Here is a 6,381-nt window from a genome sequence, read left to right as displayed (position 1 = left end):
GACAGATGTTGTATTTTATTATATTTCCTAGTTGATGCTCATGCACTTACGGCACCAGATTTTGGGGTTCCTACAGGTTGTTCATTATTGTAGTTCGTGTAAATATTATCATTTACCCTGTAAATTCTATTTCATACAATTTAATTAATAAAAATTATGATTTCAAAATAATAAAAGGAGCAATTAAGTTGATCAATCACCGTAGGCTTGCCTGACGGTGGTGTTAGGCGCCATCACGACCTTTAGTGGATTTTGGATCGTGACATTGGTCAATATGTTTTTGGGGAAAAAGTGCTTTTGGGATGAAGTAGAAGCAGTTTTAGAGAAGCAGAAAAAAGTAGCTTCTCCCCAGAAGCAGAAGCAGAAGTAGTTTTGACTTTTCTTCTTAACAAAAATACCTTTAGCAAAATATGGTATATATCAAAATAACCTTATTTATTTTAAACCTAATACTTAGAATTAGAGATTATATTATTGAGCTCTCCTAATGTATAAATATTTTCTTTTATTTTTAGGATAGCTTTCTAATATATGGTGACTTTTGAGATGAATGCTTTTATATTTGTAAAATAATATTTTGATATATTTAAATCATCTTGAGAAAATTAAACTACTTTTAAATTTTATTTTCATGTTTTACTTAAATAAAATGAATAAAACTTAATTGTTATCTTTAATAATACATATTTGAGATTATTTATTTATTCATATGATATTAACTATTAAGTAAATCTCTTCATGTCCTTATTCGTAATTTGATACTTAAAAGCACTTTTTGAAAAGCTTGGCCAAACACAAATTATTTTTCAAAAGTGTTTTTCAGATTGATTAGCCAAACACAAATTACTTCTCTCCAAAAGTACTTTTTCGAAAAGCCCTTCTCAAAATAAGTAAAGTTTTCCATCTTGGTCAAACATGCTATAAGTTATAATATGACCTTTAGTTAAAAAGAACAAGGTCCGCTCAATAGGTAATATAAGTTGAGCGCCATCACGTCCCACCCCAGTTTGGGGGCGTGACAAAAGGCCCGTGGCTTGGACCAAGTGATCTGCATCAAGGACAAAGAATATAAAGTTTTGTTGGATGAAGCGCATATCCGTCAGAGATGGCAGACTTACTTCCATAGTCTCTTGAATAAGGAGGGGGACAAAAACATTGTTCTCGATGATTTGGAATCCTCCAAAAAAAGTCATGACTTTGGGTATTGTAGGCGGATTAGAGTTGAGGTGGTTGTGGGGGCTATGTGTAAGATGAGCAGGGGCAAGGCGGCTGGGATGGATGAAATCCTGGTAGAGTTTTGGAAGAGTGGCTCACTAAGTAATTTAATGTCATTTTTTAGAAGAAAAAGATGCATGAAGAGTGGATTTGCACAAAAATAAGGGTGATATCAAAAATTGCAACAACTATCGGGGTATCAAGCTGCTTAGTCATACTATGAAGGTCTGGGAGAGGGTGATGGAGCTAAGGGTGAGAAGGAGTATGTCTATTTTCAAACCAACTCGGGTTTAAGCCAGGGCATTCGACTACGGAAGTCATTCACCTTGTTAGGCGATTGATGGAACAGTACAAAGAGGGGAAGAGGGACTTTCATATGGTGTTCATCGACTTAGAAAAGGCTTATGATAAAGTCCTGAAGGAGGTTCTACGGAGATGTTTGGAGGCTAGATGTGTACTTGTGTCCTACATTAGGCGATTAAAGACATGTATGATGGAGCGAAGACCCAGGTAAGGTCAGTAGGAGGGGTCGCGGACCATTTCCTGGTCATGATGGAGTTGCACGGGGGTCGGCACTTGGCCCCTTTTTGTTTGCCCTTGCGATGGACGTACTGATGCGCCACATCCAAGGGGAGGTGTCGTGGTGTATGTTATTTGCAGACGACATTATTTTGATCGACGAGACACGAGGTGGTGTTAAAAAAAGGTTAAAGGTGTGGAGACAGACCTTAGAGTCTAAGGATTTCAAGTTGAGCAGGACCAAGATAGGTTAATTGGAGTAAAAGTTCAGTGGTGTAACTCAGGGAGTGGAAGGGGAGGTGAGGCTGGATTCACAAGTCATCCCTAGAAGAGGAAGTTTTAACTACCTTGGGCCTATTATACAGAGGGATGGGGAGATTGACGAAGTTGTCACACATGGTATTGGGACGGGATGAATGAAATAGAGACTTTCTTTCGGTGTTTTATGTGACAAAAAGGTGCCATCAAAATTTAAAGGTATGTTTTATTGAGCGGTGGTTAGACCGACTATAATGTATGGGACTGAGTGTTTGCTAGTCAAGAGCTCCTATATCCAGAAGATTAAAGTAGCAGAGATGAGGATGTTAAGATGGATGTGCGGGCATACCGGGTTAGATAGGATTAAGAATAAAGTTATTTGAAACAAGGTGGGTGTGGCCCCTATTGAGGACAAGATGCGGGAAGCAATGCTTAGATGGTTTGGACGTGTGAGGAGGAGAAGCATAGACGCCTAGGTAAAGAGGTGTGAGGGGTTGATATTGGAAGGCCTTAGGAAAGGTAGAGGTAGGCCGAAGAAGAATTGGGGAGAGGTGATTAAGCAAGACATGACGTAGCTACAACTGACCGAGGACATGACCTTTAATAGGAAGGTTTGGAGATAGAGGATTATGGTAGTAGGTTAGGTAGTCTAGATTGTTCATACAGGCAGTATTAGTACGTACTCTCGCATTTTGTTGGTATTAGATTTCTTTGATTACCTGTTGTTTCTTGCATTTTGATCATTTTACTATCTTGTTATTTATGCTACTTTTACATGGCTTCTCGGTGTTCTCCCGTCTTATTATTCTTTTAATTAAATGGTGTTTATGCTTTTCTGAGCCGAGGAGTCTATTAGAAACAACATATCTACCTCCATAAGGTTGGGGTAAGGTCTGCATATACACTACCCTCCCCATACCCCACTATGTTGGATTATACTGGGTACGCTATTGTTGTTGTTGTTGTATTCCGCACTTATGTATTTTGGCCAAAGGCGTAATTATGTATTGAGTTAAAGAGAGACTTTTAAACCAAAAGACTTAAGATGGTGTTAAAATATTTTAAGTATTATTCGAACTTTGAAATAATCATGAATGAGTAGACATGTTTTAAGTGGTTCGCTAGGTAAATCGAGTGCTATGTCACGCTTACCTATTTGGGCCATGACAAATTTGGTATCAAGGCACTAGGTTGAGTATGTCCTAGAATCGTGTTTAATAGAGTCCCACTTATGAGTGTGTTGTGCGCCACACTTGGAAGGCTACAAGTCATATAGGATTGTTTGTCCTTTTTTAATTCCAGATCGTGCATTAAAGCGTAAAGTGAGAACTTATCTCCTATTCCCGTCAATCTCGTGAATGGTTGGCACATAGAACGATGAACGGCGCAAGAATTGATGCATAAGCAGTGACACTCTTGTATTGGGACTGATGTTGAGGCCTAGAAAGCGGCCACTAACAAGTTGTGATCATCGGTTAAGATGCCAAGATTCCAAAGAAATTTGGGTAAGGAGATCACAAACCAAATGGATAATGGATATTTCAAAAGGTAAAGTCTCCAAAGCTACATATGAGTTTCATCGACACATCAAAACAGTCAATCACTATGACGACTACCATTAAAGAAATCAAACCAGGTATGAACAAAGAGAATAAAATAACCAAGAGATTCAACGAGAAGGCTTGAACCTCGAGATTCTATAAAGAGAATTTGAAAGGAAGCAAGGACCAATTGGTCAAAGTAAGGCGAAGCAGTGAATGTTGTAACATATATTTTATGGCTCCAGAAGAAGCAATACTTAATGGTGCTAAGTACAGTTCAAGGTATGCTTCCAGGAGTGAAAGAAAAGATATGTTGAGGAAGGGACTCCTTATTGTCAATCGGGGCCAGGCAACCTTCTACATGTCGGGCCATAATCATGGTCATGTTGCAAGAGCTAATAATAATGTGTATGACAAGTGATGTACTTCATTGGCAAGAGAAACGAGTTTATGGGAGTGAAAGCATTTCACCGGATATCGATACATATAAGAGTCCCGACCACATCAGTAATGACCAAGGCGATGTGAATTAAATTAACATGTAATGGTGCCTAGGAATGCACGTCAATAGAAAGTTTGTAACCTAATGTGGATGAGTGAAGAAGCTGCTAAGATTTGAAATGCACAAAAAGTTTTAACCTTGAGGTTGCAGAGGTAGATAAATTGCCCCAAAGAGGAAAATCCTTATGAGATGACAACTACAATCTTCTATAAATTATGTTTAGTACGGATACCAAGAAAATTAGGTTAAGAGAGAACAACCAAGTATATACTCCAAAATGCTCTTACGAACCAAGCTGAGCTTTTTGAACTCAGATTGATTTAATCTTGGAGAGAAAAATGGAGAGCTGATGAACGTTATAGACAAGGTACGAAGCTGGAAAAAATATTCTTCCAGCAAGCTAGGTTGATCCTTGTACGTAAGGTTAAAGTTAAGACAAGTAAGGTTACTAATTTTAGAATCTTACCAGATTGAATCAGGTTTCGGCGAATCAATTTGGTGATAACTGATTGGTTGATCCTTGAACTTACCAGCAACGCAAGCATTATATGTGTTAGCAATAAGCTGCAGAAACTCTCTTTCCAAGTCAAAAACCACATCCTGACCAAAAGCATATTGTGCCTTGACAATCCTATAGGGCTTCTTATATGCATTTGAACAGCCATAGTCTTCATATTTAAAGGTGAAGCATTGGTAGAATTCAGAGTTGTATTCAATATTTCCCCATTGCTTAGAAAAATCCAACTGGAAATGTCGGGTAACTGCACTAGGACTTCTCTTCAGCACTCTTGCAAGCTCATCGATGAAAATTCCTTTTTTTGTATTGCGCCAGAAAAGAGGTGAATCGTAGAATCGGTCCACATAGGCTCTGTAAAGAAACTAAAATATAAGCAGGCTTACAGTAATTATCTATACTATATGCATCACTAATACATTATTAACGGACTTACAGAAGCACTGTATTGCTGGCATGGTCACCTGGTCAAGTATTGCCCAACAATTGGAAAAAAACTTTAATGTGAGGGGGCCACCTCTCTTCAGTCAATCCAGTTCTGCTAATAGCAGACTAAATGATGGATGAGAATGCATCGAAATCAGTTTTCATGGAATTTTCATCGGCTACAAAAATTTCAAACATTACAAAAATTATATAAAGAAAAAAAACTGAAATACTTATTAGAAATAAGTACAAAAAATCAAATACATACCTGTTGTATTGTGATTGAAATCAAAAAGTCAGATGTTTCCATCCTCACTGAACAAGACTCCCTTCTCCAGATTCCCATGACGAAACCACCACTTATGAATCTGCTTGAGGCCGCTAAGGATTTGACTGAAAAATCATAAACTCATGTAACCATTTATAAGAAGGAAAAAAAACTTTGAACTATTTAAATATATCGACCCCCAAGATGAATCACAATTTCCTTCATGATCATGTAAAATCCGGCTGCCGTTTGAAAGTCTTCATACGGTATTGCACTAGCAAGTGTATAATGTGATGAATTACTAACAAACGTCTGCACAGGCTGCCCTTCTCTATCAAACTTCACTTCGGCATTATAACAGCTTATACCAGGCCCAATTTGATCATAGATCTCAAATTGAAACCTTGAAAGAACAGGCGCCATTGCTCAACTTAAAACAGAGAAAAAAGAAATAAGTCTGCCGTCAAGCGTGGAAGAAGTAAAATAGTATTTCCAAATTTTAAATCCAGCAGCAAAAAAGAAGAAAGGACTACTAGAAAACTTATTTTACCTAAACCTCAAAACTCCTGCATCCAAAAATGCAATTAGCAAATAACAAAGGAGGGAAAATGCAACTCAATTAGAAAATTACACTGCAAATCAGCTACTCAAGTACACACCTTCTCTAACTAACTTCGGTCAAGAATCAAGATTATTCGTCACACTAAACAAGAGTATCGTGAGAAGAATTGAGAGTTTACCTGTTCCAAATGATTGATCTGGAAATTTCAGGTTTACGAATTAGGGGAAGGGGTTTATTCGCGCTTTAGCTTTTCTACCTTTTCCAGTTTCTATCTTGATTTGAGGAATTTACATTGATCTTTTTACGGAAATCTTGATAAGGGACAAAACTATCCTCACACTATTTGATTTGGTACAAATATACCATCCGTCCATCTATTGAGCCAACAATACTCACCGTTATCTTTCTGGCTCACTTATGCTCCTACAACTAACGGTCAATGCCAAATAAAAAAAGGTTTATTTGAATTACATGTCACGACCCAATTTTCCCTATAGGTCATGATGGCGCCCAATGTCGCCGCTAGGCAAGCCAACGGTGAACTAATCCATGTTATTTCTCTTTTAAATAAGTTTC

At 37.8% G+C, this 6,381-nt stretch overlaps 1 long non-coding RNA gene across 1 annotated transcript; it reads right to left on the bottom strand.

Annotated features, from left to right (window-relative positions):
• Window positions 1–4,300: 4,300 nt before the first annotated feature.
• Window positions 4,301–6,108, bottom strand: LOC107803281 (uncharacterized). The gene is made up of 4 exons (XR_001651993.2): window positions 5,984–6,108; window positions 5,244–5,673; window positions 4,986–5,154; window positions 4,301–4,903 (listed from the first exon to the last, which is right to left on the bottom strand). It is a non-coding gene; the product is annotated as an uncharacterized LOC107803281 (long non-coding RNA).
• Between the last annotated feature and the right edge of the window lie 273 nt (window positions 6,109–6,381).

Source organism: Nicotiana tabacum, chromosome 23, assembly GCF_000715075.1.
Source record: "Nicotiana tabacum cultivar K326 chromosome 23, ASM71507v2, whole genome shotgun sequence".
NCBI classification, from domain to species: Eukaryota; Viridiplantae; Streptophyta; class Magnoliopsida; order Solanales; family Solanaceae; genus Nicotiana; species Nicotiana tabacum.
This window is presented reverse-complemented; position numbering and strand designations above follow the sequence as displayed.